Below are 14843 nucleotides of genomic sequence, written 5' to 3'. Positions count from 1 at the left end.
CCTCCAAGACTTTAATTTCTTTATAGTCGTCTAGTTTTTTCCTATTTATTTTTAAACCTGCAGAATTCTGGAGTTGTTTCCTGATCTTACTGATCTACTGTCAGTCTGCTTGCTCAAAACTCAAAACTTGTCACTCAAAACTCCATTTCCCAGCATGCACTCACACCGGATCTCTCTCACACTGAAGATCACTTGATGCTGCGGCGTTCTCGCTCTCCGAGCTACTGATTGTTGTCACCTGTTCTTCCCTGTGTATATATACCCCTTAGTTTGGCTCAGTATTTTTTTCTAGCTCTTCTATGATGCGTTTTTGTGACCGATCTTAATTTGTATTACCGTTTTCTTGTTTTTATTTTTCCCATTCTATCAATTGTCTCATTTTTGACCTTTTTTTGTAACTCTTTTGCCTGCTTCCTTTGATTGCTGGATTTATTGTTTCTGACCCTGGTTACCCTTGTAAGCCTTGCCCCTTTTATTAGTAAACTTTTTGATTTGTATAATTAAAGGCATCTAGCAATCAAATGATAAAACAGATTTAGTCAGTTCAGATCTGAACAAAGGGCAGAGTTCTGTATAACACAGGTATCTGCCTTATTTTAATTCCGACATAAAAATGGATAGATATAAATAATAGTAATAATAAGTCAGTTGGTGTGGTAGCAAACCATTTTTATTCATATCAAATAAAGTCTTTTATTAAAATATAACAAAACAATATTACCCTTCATACCATACCAACTTGACATTGTTGCGATTCATTGCTCTCATCACTGACCTTGCGTGTAAAGCCAGTGTTGTGCCAAATTCAGAACCCCCGCCAGGAAAAGCACCCTCTCACGGAAGCGCGCACCAATGTCTTCTTGGCTTTAACTTAATCATACCTGTCAAGTTTTATATTTAAAAATAAGGGATATTTTCCTCCGTCCGCTTAAAGTCGTCCCACCAGCCCAACCAAGATTTAGTATTCCTTACATTTTAAGACAGGTTTACAAGAAATCTAAAATAACCACATGTGAACCACTTACACACTAAATTTAGATTATCAGAATCTGATATACCTCTGCGCTCCGCGAAACCAGCAAGCTGATTGGCTGTTTCTCCTGAAAGGCGAGACTTTCTCCTTGAACCGGCACCACGATTGGTTAAGAGACACAGATCGGTCAGTGCCCTGTCTCCTCAATAATAAAGTTTTTTTTAATTTTAATATAATACGGGAAATTTACGGGAAAATATTAATACGGGAGGACGGCGGGAAAGAGGAGTAAAATACGGTAGTTTCCCGGCCAAAACGGGAGACTTGACAGGTATGCTTAATTGGCTTTAAAATTACTTAGAAAATGGAAATACCCAAGATACTGTTCTACGTTTTCTGGAGGGGGTGCTGAATTTGGCACCATAGTAGTGCCTAAATCTGCATCCCTGCCATAAAAAGCACCCTCTCCGCACAGCTTACTTTAACTAGTAGTTTAACTAAATGCGCTGCCAAGAGGTGGTGCTTTTCATGATAGATAGATAGATAGATAGATACTTTATTGATCCCCGGGGGGAAATTCTTGAAAATGGCAGGGGTGCAGAAGTTTATTTTAAATTAATTTATTCTTTTTCTGCGGTATCATTTTTGCGGGGGACAAATCCACCTATTTCTGATATTTCCCCCCGGTTTTGTACGCCAATGATGAACAGTATGACGGGTAAACAGTCAGTTCAACACTTCTAAACATCTTCTAAACATCTTCTGTTGATTCCAAGAGCAGGAACGATGAAACTGTTTCGTGGTAATTGAATAATAAACACCCAAATGATCTTGATCTTAATATTCTCATCTCTTATAGTAGAGTAGATTATATAGAGAATATATAATACATTTACACACAGACCTTTTTTAAATAAAAGGATCTGTTAAACCCAACATTCAAACCCCATGTTTTTTATAGAATTGTGTCAGCATGAAGCTCTCCAGGATTTTCTGGGCTCTCCAGGTTCTTGTCTCAGAAGAACTGGCGATACACTGTAAAAACACAATCAAGAGAAATGGCAGAATAAGTCATGTGATGTTCTTAAAAGTCTAGAAATTGTTAAAACAAAAAAAATAACATTTTAGGCAAACTGGAGCCCAAGAAGTCTTAATAACCTGAAGAGGAAGTTCTGTTAAAATCCAAACCAAAGGTTGGCCACTTTATTGGAAACCCTGCTCTTATAGCTCCAGCTCTCTGGACACTTTATTGGAAACCCCTCTCTCCCTTATAGCTCCAGCTCTCTGGCCACTTTATTGGAAACCCCTCTCTTATAGCTCCAGCTCTCTGGCCACTTTATTGGAAACCCCTCTCTCTCTCTTATAGCTCCAGCTCTCTGGCCACTTTATTGGAAACCCCTCTCTTGTAGCCTACAGCTCTCTGGCCACTTTATTGGAAACCCCTCTCTTGTAGCTCCAGCTCTCTGGCCACTTTATTGGAAACCCCTCTCTTGTAGCTTCAGCTCTCTGGCCACTTTATTGGAAACCCCTCTCTTATAGCTCCAGCTCTCTGGCCACTTTATTGGAAACCCCTCTCTTGTAGCTCCAGCTCTCTGGCCACTTTATTAGAAACCCCTCTCTTATAGCCTGCAGCTCTCTGGCCACTTTATTGGAAACGCCTCTCTTGTAGCTCCAGCTCTCTGGCCACTTTATTGGAAACACCTCTCTTGTAGCTTCAGCTCTCTGGCCACTTTATTGGAAACCCCTCTCTTACAGCTCCAGCTCTCTGGCCACTTTATTGGAAACCTCTCTCTCACTTAGAGCTCCAGCTCTCTGGCCACTTTATTGGAAAACCCCTCTCTCATGTAGCTCTATCTTGCTGGTGTACAGTTAGTTAGTTACAATTACTGGCCACTTTATTGGAAACCCCTTTTTTTAAAGCTCCAGCTCACTGGCCACTTTATTGGAAACCCCCCTTCATCAACTTCAGCTCTCTGGCCACTTTATTCGAAACCCCTCTCTCTCTTATAGATCCAGCTCTCTGGCCACTTTATTGAAAACCCCTCTGGTCACTGGTCAGTTTCGTAAGTGTTTCAGAGTTCCCGCTCTCCGAGCTACTGATTGGTGTCACCTGTTCCTCCCTGTGTATATATACTCCTCAGTTTGGCCCAGTCTTTGCTGAGTATTGAATTGAGTTTTCCTACCTCGTTTACGACACATTTTGGGGACTGGTTCGAGGAGCATGTGGATTGGTACATGGATGTTGCTCTGGTCACTGGTCAGTTTCTTTAGATTTTGAAAGCTGAGCACACTTACCCACTTGGGGGGCTGCCGGGGTCTGGTAAACCCTCGTTGCTGTCTGGATCACGGTGGGTGGAGCCTGGGTATGGACTATAGTAGTAGGTGCAGGCTGCTGGTAGACCACAGTTGGTGGAGGAGCCGTCTGGATTATAGTAGGTGGAGGTGCGGTCTGATAAATCACTGTTGGCTTTGGGGCCTGGATTATATGTTGGGTTGGTGGTTGTTGGATGATGGTGTGTTGAGAGGCGGCCTGGACTATTACCTTACTTCCGTATGGGGAATACATTGCTGTGGCTCGGCTGTGTCTGTGGGAACATAAAGTAGAAAAAACAAATACATCGTTTATTAATAAAGGGAACCAATTTACAGGTATAGCCAAAAAAGAGTAGTCAAAAATACAAAAACGAAATAGTAAGAAAAACAGGGAGATATTTATATAAACAGGACCAGGTGTGAGTAATCAGAAGGTAGGCGAGTTAGAACACCATAGCGTCACGTGATCAGCAGAGTCTGGGAGGTCTTGTGTTGGTGCATGCTGGGAGTTGGAGTCTTTAGTGTGCACAACAGAGTCCATGGCAGGCAGACTGACAACATCATGTCCTCCAATATATGTTTTTATGGTTTTCTATTTTTTGGTACAGTGGAAAATTTTGATGTTTAGACTTCTAAAATTTGGTACATTTCAGTCCGAAAATGCCTTGAACCATAAATGAGGAAGTGCCAAAGTCAAGTGCATATCTAAACTAGATACTATAGTGCTCACAATGCTTAACATGGCATCAAATTTAACTTAAAACAAAAAAAAATTATAATTTAAAATAAATACAATTAAACAAAACGAGCCAATTAGCTTGTTACCATGTTAGTGGGGAAGCGATCTGGATGTGAAGATCTGCCCAAACAAGAAAAAGGCCCTTATTTTAGCAATCTTTAAGTGAGTTGTTAACACTGTGTGCACCGTAGAGCTTAATTTAGGGCGTGTCGGTGTGTCTTTGCTATCGAAACGATGGGAAAAGTATGCACAAAAGGCCTGTACTAAGTCTCTTAATTGATCGTGGGTGTGTTTTGGGCGTAAAGTGAAATAAACCAGCCAGGTCCCAGGTGCGCTCTGGCGTATTGCACTTTGGCATATTGCTACCTTAACAGCTCAACGATATTCTAGGTTGTATTCAGTCAGTGGAGCACCTGTGTTTTCCATTGCCAAGATAGCAATACAGTGAGTTAGACATTTACCTGAACACACCTCATTTCCAGACCACTATACACCATCGGCATAGATATAATGACAGAAGCACTGTTGCTATTTAAATGAATCAGGATCAAAGAATGAAAATAGACTGTTGGTGGGGTGTAAGATAGCGATTAGGATCATGATGCACCTTTTACACTGTTAAGACAGGTTCTACAAAACTAACTATTAATTAATTATTTTTTTATAAAATGTTTTCAGTGGTTTAAACTAAAAAAAAAAAAGATGGGAGTGTTGTGGGGTTCCACATAACTTATATCCACAGTTTTCCAAACAAACAGGAGCTGCGTCTGTGGTTGAAGGAGCTAAATTCAAATAAAACATACTCCCAAACATCTATACATCAGTTAATACCATTCTGTGGAAAAAATCTGAGTCATGAAGCTCTGGTAAATCTCCAGCGCAGTTGATACAGATCCCACCCTCAGACGAAGTCTGCTGGCTAACTCTGCTGTGTGCTGTGTACTGTCAGAGTTTCTCAACCAAAATAACCAAAATGACCAAAATGGCATTTCTTCTACTGAGCTAGTGGGCGGGGCTCTGGAGGGGGTTGACAAGTGATGGGGGTGGAGCCAAGATAGTTCCACAGAGGTTTCCTTTTTATTGTGACATCACAACAAGGAAGGAGCATCCCAACAGCTCATAGAAGTAAATTATGATTTTTGATAACAAACTCTTTCAGCTGATTCACAGAAAACGGATGGGTGGATTTATGTTTTTTACTTTTTAGACCCAAGTATAAATACAAACTCATGCATAAACTGATTTTAAAGTAAAAGTAGTAAAAACATCACTTTGATTTGAGTCACTTCAGGCTTGCAATGCATGGGAGTGGTCATAATGTTTTGGCTGATTGGCTGTAAATCATCGTTTGGCATTGTAATCATACTGAAATCATTCCTTTTTAAATCATTTAGTTTATTCATTACACTGAGGGGTGTCTTATAATATGTTTCCTATGTTTAATTTTTTTTGTTTGATCAGCAAATAAAACATACAGTAAACAAATGTGAATTTAAAGAAAGCAAAAAATGCTGAAACAAAGACACAGCAATTAATATGTTTTTTGAAAAAAAATCTCATTCTTTTTTTCATGTTTTTTATGTTTTTGTCTTTTTCTAGTGACGTAAAAAAAAAACTTGAGTAACGAGTTGAGTTGAGTAGATACAATCAAACAGAGATCATGTGATTTAGGCGAAACACGGCATTCAGTTCTCAAATCTTCAGAATTAAAACGCACATATTTATATTATTACAGCCAAAAACAGCATGTTATCAATATATATTAACTTTATACAAATTTATGAATTAATAAATTAATTATTACACTTCATAGCTTTCCTATAATATACATTAATATTATATATATATATATATCTATATATATATCTATATATATATATATATATATATATATATATATATATATATATATATATATATATATATATTAAGTTTTAGTTTTTCTCGTAGTTCTTAATTTCCTATTTTTTCTTTCCTTATTTTATTCTTAGAATTTTTAAAAATAGTTTTGTATCATTGCTTTTTAACTTATTTTGACTTTCTTATATTATAATTTTTATTAATACTGCTTTTATTTTTTTTAGTTCATTTATTTATTTGTATTTTTATTGTATTGTATAAAAGTTAGTTTTAGCTTAATTTTAACTAGTTTTTGTTGTATTAATCTTATCTTCTTTTGATCTTAATTACTTCTCAATTAAACCAAATTTTATTATGATTATGCTTTTTAAAATTCTAATTCTATTTATATTTATATTTACTGTTATTTTTAAATAATTAAATTTAGTTATTATTTTGTTTATCATGTTAATCTGTTTTTTGTAAACGCTCAGCTACATTGAAAATGAGGGTTTGCCCTTAATGTACCTCCGAGTCAAAACAAAGGTTTATTGATTGATTAATTGATTGATTGATATTAAAATGTAAAAACTCTGAAACTGAATCTTTTATAAGTACACTAAACAACACACACACACACACACTCTGGACGTACCTGGCTGTGTGAAGCAGGAGGCGGTGGCGATGCTGTTTCTCTCAGAGCTGCTGGAAGACTGACTGTACCTGAGCTCAGGAAATCTCAGGTGTGTTACAGGTAAAGAGATAAACACAGCAGCAGCAGCAGAACATCCTCAGAACAGCATTCCACAACCGGTTCTCCCTCACTGCTCACACTCTCACACTGCTCACACTCTTACACTGCTCACACTCTCACACGCTCACACTCTCACACTGCTCACACTCTCACACTCTCACACTGCTCACATTCTCACACTCTCACACTCTTACACTGCTCACATTCTCACACTCTCACACTGCTCACACTCTCACACTGCTCACACTCTTACACTCTTACACTGCTCACACTCTCACACTCTCACACTGCTCACACTCTTACACTCTTACACTGCTCACACTCTCACACTCTCACACTGCTCACACTCTCACACTGCTCACACTCTCACACTCTTACACTGCTCACACTCTCACACTCTTACACTGCTCACACTCTCACACTCTCACACTCTTACACTGCTCACACTCTCACACTCTCACACTGCTCACACTCTCACACTCTTACACTGCTCACACTCTCACACTCTCACACTCTTACACTGCTCACACTCTCACACTCTTACACTGCTCACATTCTCACACTCTCACACTCTCACACTCTTACACTGCTCACACTCTCACACTCTCACACTCTCACACTCTTACACTGCTCACACTCTCACACTCTCACACTGCTCACACTCTCACACTCTTACACTGCTCACACTCTCACACTCTTACACTGCTCACACTCTCACACTCTCACACTCTTACACTGCTCACACTCTCACACTCTCACACTGCTCACACTCTCACACTCTTACACTGCTCACACTCTCACACTCTCACACTCTTACACTGCTCACACTCTCACACTCTTACACTGCTCACATTCTCACACTCTCACACTCTCACACTCTCACACTGCTCACACTCTTACACTGCTCACACTCTCACACTGCTCACACTCTCACACTCTTACACTGCTCACATTCTCACACTCTCACACTCTTACACTGCTCACACTCTCACACTCTTACACTGCTCACACTCTCACACTCTCACACTCTTACACTGCTCACACTCTCACACTCTTACACTGCTCACACTCTCACACTCTCACACTCTTACACTGCTCACACTCTCACACTCTCACACTCTTACACTGCTCACACTCTCACACTCTTACACTCTTACACTCTTACACTGCTCACACTCTCACACTCTCACACTCTTACACTGCTCACACTCTCACACTCTCACACTCTCACACTCTTACACTGCTCACACTCTCACACTCTCACACTCTCACACTCTTACACTGCTCACACTCTTACACTGCTCACACTCTCACACTCTCACACTCTTACACTCTTACACTGCTCACACTCTTACACTCTTACACTGCTCACACTCTCACACTCTCACACTCTTACACTGCTCACACTCTCACACTCTCACACTCTCACACTCTTACACTCTTACACTGCTCACACTCTCACACTCTTACACTGCTCACACTCTCACACTCTCACACTCTTACACTCTTACACTGCTCACACTCTCACACTCTTACACTGCTCACACTCTCACACTCTCACACTCTTACACTGCTCACACTCTCACACTCTCACACTCTCACACTCTCACACTGCTCACACTCTCACACTCTCACACTCTCACACTCTTACACTCTTACACTGCTCACACTCTCACACTCTCACACTCTTACACTGCTCACACTCTCACACTCTCACACTCTTACACTCTTACACTGCTCACACTCTCACACTCTCACACTCTTACACTGCTCACACTCTCACACTCTCACACTCTTACACTGCTCACACTCTCACACTCTTACACTCTTACACTGCTCACACTCTCACACTCTCACACTCTTACACTGCTCACACTCTCACACTCTTACACTGCTCACATTCTCACACTCTCACACTCTTACACTGCTCACATTCTCACACTCTCACACTCTCACACTCTTACACTGCTCACACTCTCACACTCTTACACTGCTCACACTCTCACACTGCTCACACTCTTACACTGCTCACACTCTCACACTGCTCACACTCTTACACTGCTCACACTCTCACACTCTTACACTGCTCACACTCTCACACTCTTACACTGCTCACACTGCTCACACTCTCACACTGCTCACACTCTCACACTGCTCACATTCTCACACTCTCACACTCTCACACTCTTACACTGCTCACACTCTCACACTCTTACACTGCTCACATTCTCACACTCTCACACTCTTACACTGCTCACACTCTTACACTGCTCACATTCTCACACTCTCACACTCTCACACTCTTACACTGCTCACACTCTCACACTCTTACACTGCTCACACTCTCACACTCTTACACTGCTCACATTCTCACACTCTCACATTCTCACACTCTCACACTCTTACACTGCTCACACTCTCACACTCTCACACTCTTACACTGCTCACACTCTCACACTCTTACACTGCTCACACTCTTACACTGCTCACATTCTCACACTCTCACACTCTTACACTGCTCACACTCTCACACTCTTACACTGCTCACACTCTCACACTCTCACACTCTTACACTGCTCACATTCTCACACTCTCACATTCTCACACTCTCACACTCTCACACTCTTACACTGCTCACACTCTCACACTCTTACACTGCTCACACTCTCACACTCTCACACTCTTACACTGCTCACACTCTCACACTCTTACACTCTTACACTCTTACACTGCTCACACTCTCACACTCTCACACTCTTACACTGCTCACACTCTCACACTCTCACACTCTTACACTGCTCACACTCTCACACTCTCACACTCTCACACTCTTACACTGCTCACACTCTTACACTGCTCACACTCTCACACTCTCACACTCTTACACTCTTACACTGCTCACACTCTTACACTCTTACACTGCTCACACTCTCACACTCTCACACTCTTACACTGCTCACACTCTCACACTCTCACACTCTCACACTCTTACACTCTTACACTGCTCACACTCTCACACTCTTACACTGCTCACACTCTCACACTCTCACACTCTTACACTCTTACACTGCTCACACTCTCACACTCTTACACTGCTCACACTCTCACACTCTCACACTCTTACACTGCTCACACTCTCACACTCTCACACTCTCACACTCTCACACTGCTCACACTCTCACACTCTCACACTCTCACACTCTTACACTCTTACACTGCTCACACTCTCACACTCTCACACTCTTACACTGCTCACACTCTCACACTCTCACACTCTTACACTCTTACACTGCTCACACTCTCACACTCTTACACTGCTCACACTCTCACACTCTCACACTCTTACACTGCTCACACTCTCACACTCTTACACTCTTACACTGCTCACACTCTCACACTCTCACACTCTTACACTGCTCACACTCTCACACTCTTACACTGCTCACATTCTCACACTCTCACACTCTCACACTCTTACACTGCTCACATTCTCACACTCTCACACTCTCACACTCTTACACTGCTCACACTCTCACACTCTTACACTGCTCACACTCTCACACTGCTCACACTCTTACACTGCTCACACTCTCACACTGCTCACACTCTTACACTGCTCACACTCTCACACTCTTACACTGCTCACACTCTCACACTCTTACACTGCTCACACTGCTCACACTCTCACACTGCTCACACTCTCACACTGCTCACATTCTCACACTCTCACACTCTCACACTCTTACACTGCTCACACTCTCACACTCTTACACTGCTCACATTCTCACACTCTCACACTCTTACACTGCTCACACTCTTACACTGCTCACATTCTCACACTCTCACACTCTCACACTCTTACACTGCTCACACTCTCACACTCTTACACTGCTCACACTCTCACACTCTTACACTGCTCACATTCTCACACTCTCACATTCTCACACTCTCACACTCTTACACTGCTCACACTCTCACACTCTCACACTCTTACACTGCTCACACTCTCACACTCTTACACTGCTCACACTCTTACACTGCTCACATTCTCACACTCTCACACTCTTACACTGCTCACACTCTCACACTCTTACACTGCTCACACTCTCACACTCTCACACTCTTACACTGCTCACATTCTCACACTCTCACATTCTCACACTCTCACACTCTTACACTGCTCACACTCTCACACTCTTACACTGCTCACACTCTCACACTCTCACACTCTTACACTGCTCACACTCTCACACTCTCACACTCTTACACTGCTCACACTCTCACACTCTCACACTCTTACACTGCTCACACTCTCACACTGCTCACACTGCTCACACTCTCACACTCTTACACTGCTCACATTCTCACACTCTCACATTCTCACACTCTCACACTCTTACACTGCTCACACTCTCACAATCTCACACTCTTACACTGCTCACACTCTCACACTCTTACACTGCTCACACTCTTACACTGCTCACATTCTCACACTCTCACACTCTTACACTGCTCACACTCTCACACTCTTACATTCTCACACTCTCACACTCTCACACTGCTCACACTCTTACACTGCTCACACTCTCACACTCTTACACTGCTCACACTCTCACACTGCTCACACTCTCACACTCTCACACTGCTCACACTCTCACACTGCTCACACTCTCACACTCTTACACTGCTCACACTCTCACACTCTTACACTGCTCACACTCTCACACTGCTCACACTCTCACACTGCTCACACTCTCAAAAAAAATATTTTTAAAGCATAGATTGGATTTGGAGTCACATGACAATGCATCACAAACTGCAGGATTTTAATAATTATATTTCGTGGTAAAGTTTATAGTTAGAGAGTGGGGGGAATGGGTAACAAATGCTATTTTTCAGTGTTCTAAGTAGTTTTTTATTAATGTTTTAATTACATATCTTACTTTTGCAATTAGACTAATGTACAAGACACTGTGCTTAATAAAAAAAATATTTTAAAGTTATTTTGTGTGCACATTTATACATGTAATTTCCTGGGAACAAAACATTCGGCTCCCATTCTGCAGGAAATGTCTTATTAAAACTGCATATTAATGAGCACTGAGCTGTGGAACTGTGTTTTATGGAATAATGGAGCTCGATGAATACAATCAAATCCACACAACAAAGCTCCAAAATCTAGGAGAGTAAACACAGTTACTCCAACAAAAGCAGGATTTTATAAGAAACAGTGAATGAACATCTGTCCCGATACTTTTGTCAGTATAGTGCAGGTCCTGTATGTCTTTCTCTTTCTCACGCGACGCTGATCAGGAATGCAGGTTTGATGTCACATATGTTTCTTGGAAATGTTGTGGAATGTAAAAGGTCTAGTTTAACAAAAGCGAGAAAACAATAAGTAGGTCACGTTAGAGATGATATCTCCGATTCTAATCTGCAAAACAAGAACTCTACAGCAGAAGGTAAAACACTCATTACTTTAACAGAGTTAAAGAGGCACTAAATCACAAACTATTATATATTTTTTATTAATAGCTGAAACATATTCATTAGAAATAATAAAACATACCAGTCCTGCTTAAAATGATTACAAACCTTTCCTAACCTTTAAAAAACGCTTTTATTGTGGTCATTTCTGCCTCTGCAGCGCCCTCTCAGGTTCAACTGTGCTATAGCCATCACAATATGCAAATCACTCAATCAGTAATACCCCCCTGCTGACCAGTGCCAGTAACAGTAGTGAGTGCCAGTAACAGGAGTGTGTACCAGTATCAGGAGTGAAAGCCAGTAACAGGACTGTGTACCAGTTACAGGAGTAAGTGCCAGTAACAGGAGTAAGTTGCAGTGTCAGGAGTGAGTGCCAGTAACAGGAGTGAGTGTTTCAGTAACAGGAGTAAGTTGCAGTGTCAGGAGTGAGTGCTAGTAAGAGGTGTGAGTGCCGGTAACAGGTGTGAATGCCAGTAACAGGAGTGAGTGCCAGTAACAGGACTGAGTGCCAGTAACAGGAGTAAGTGGCAGAAAACAGAAATGCCAGTAACAAGAGTGAGTGCCAGTAACAGGACTGAGTGCCAGTTACAGGAGTGAATGCCAGTAACAGGAGTGAGTTCCAGTAACAGGACTGAGTGCCAGTTACAGGAGTGAATGCCAGTAACAGGAGTGAGTTCCAGTAACAGGAGTGAGTTCCAGTAACAGGAGTAAGTTGCAGTGTCAGGAGTGAGTGCCAGTAAGAGGTGTGAGTGCCGGTAACAGGTGTGAATGCCAGTAACAGGAGTGAGTGCCAGTAACAGGACTGAGTGCCAGTAACAGGAGTAAGTGGCAGAAAACAGAAATGCCAGTAACAAGAGTGAGTGCCAGTAACAGGAATGAGTGCCAGTTACAGGAGTGAATGCCAGTAACAGGACTGAGTGCCAGTTACAGGAGTGAATGCCAGTAACAGGAGTGAGTTCCAGTAACAGGAGTGAGTTCCAGTAACAGGAGTGAGTTCCAGAAAGAGGAGTGAGTGGCAGAAAACATGAGCGAGTGCCAGTAACATGAGTGAGTTTCAGGAACAGAAGTGAGTGCCAGTAACAGGAGTGAGTCCCAGTAACAGGACTGAGCGCCCAATCCATCCTGTCCCGCCTCTAAACCCATACATCAGCCAGTGCCCCTCTGTCTCTAGATGCTAAAAGCTGATAGAGAGAGATAAACCCCAAAAGACTTTCAACTGTATTTGCAGTAAAAGGTGGCTCTATGAAGTATTGATATAGGGGGGGGGGGATACTTTTCACACTTTTCAGATTTTTATTTGATATTTTTTTTTAAATCTATGTATCATTTTCATTCCTCTTTACAATTATGTGCTATTTTGTGTTGATTTATGAATTAAAATCTCAATAAAATACATTTAAGTTTGTGGTTGTAAGGTCATCAAGGTTTGAAAAATAAAAAAATTATAATAAATCAAGGGGTGTGAATACTTTTGCAAGCTACTGTAATTCCACGTCTTTCTTCATAGTTTGGACGACTGCTCGCTTGCTGACTAATATGTAGGAGATTTATGTTTTTTACTTCCTCTAAAGTTATAGCTGTTGGAAGTAAAAGCCTCAGACTGATTCAGTATGGCCTACATTGCTTTTCCTGTAAAGAACAAACAAAAGACAAAAGAACCCAGGAATGCTGTGAAACTGGCTTTATCTCCTAAGACTGGTTCTACTGGTTTTTAAAGTTGTTGACAACATTCATTTATTTGTTTCAAGGGAAGTCAATGTTCCACTTTATTTTGGGAGGTTTTATTGGTGTAGTCTTTTTTGGTGTAGCCGTCTCTACTGTCCAGGAAAGAAGGTTTTCTACTAGATAGTGGAGATACACTGCCTGGCCAAAATAAAAAAGGTCACACACTCTAATATTTGGTTGGATGTCCTTTTTACACTGTGGCATTGTTTCAATAAGCTTCTGAAATGTCACAAGATTTATTTCAATCCAGTGTTGTATTAATTTTTCACCAAGATCTTGCAGCAGCATTGATGATGGTAGAGTCTGACCACTGCACAAAGCCTCTCTTCTCCATCCAGCACATCCCAAAGATTCTCAATGAGGTTAAGATCTGGACTCTGTGGTGAACTCTCTCTCAATCCATGTGTAAAAATGATGATCTCATGCTCCCTGAACCCTGAACTCTTTCACAATTCCAGCCCCATGAATTCTGACATTGTCATCTTGGAATATGCCCATAAATCCATTGATGGAATAATCTGGTCTATATTCAGTATATTCAGGTAGTCAGCTGACCTCATTCTTTCAGCACATACTGTTGCTGAACCTAAACCTGCAGACCAACTGCAGCATCAACCAACCCCACATCATTTACTTACTTACATCCAGGTGAAGACGTGTATTGCTGTGAGGATTTGATTGCTTTCAGCCTCAAGAGCATTGTTGAGGTTGAGGTCAATATCCTTCCTCATCCTCAACCAAAAGTATTGGTTGGCGCTCCATCATTTCATAGAACATAGAGTCACAATTGCATAGTTCCACTGCTTCACAGTGCTCTTAGTGTTGGGGGGCTTTACAGTATACCCTTGTTTATAGGGGTGTCCACAAACATTTGGACATGCTAGTGTTTATTAATATATAGAGTACCAGTGTCAATCGTTTAGACACACCTTAAATTCAGTGTTTTTTCACCATTTAAAATGTTCTTCATTGTAGAATTATTCTAAACTAATCCAAACTATGAAGAAAATGTC

The 14843-nt window shown here is 41.3% G+C and overlaps 1 long non-coding RNA gene across 1 annotated transcript; it reads right to left on the bottom strand.

Moving 5' to 3' along the window:
* Positions 1-652: 652 nt before the first annotated feature.
* LOC103047803 (uncharacterized) lies at positions 653-6628 on the bottom strand. The gene is made up of 3 exons (XR_002650565.2): positions 6520-6628; positions 3269-3558; positions 653-2008 (listed from the first exon to the last, which is right to left on the bottom strand). It is a non-coding gene; the product is annotated as an uncharacterized LOC103047803 (long non-coding RNA).
* Positions 6629-14843: the final 8215 nt, after the last annotated feature.

Source organism: Astyanax mexicanus, chromosome 21 (assembly GCF_023375975.1).
Source record: "Astyanax mexicanus isolate ESR-SI-001 chromosome 21, AstMex3_surface, whole genome shotgun sequence".
NCBI classification, from domain to species: Eukaryota; Metazoa; Chordata; class Actinopteri; order Characiformes; family Acestrorhamphidae; genus Astyanax; species Astyanax mexicanus.
This window is presented reverse-complemented; position numbering and strand designations above follow the sequence as displayed.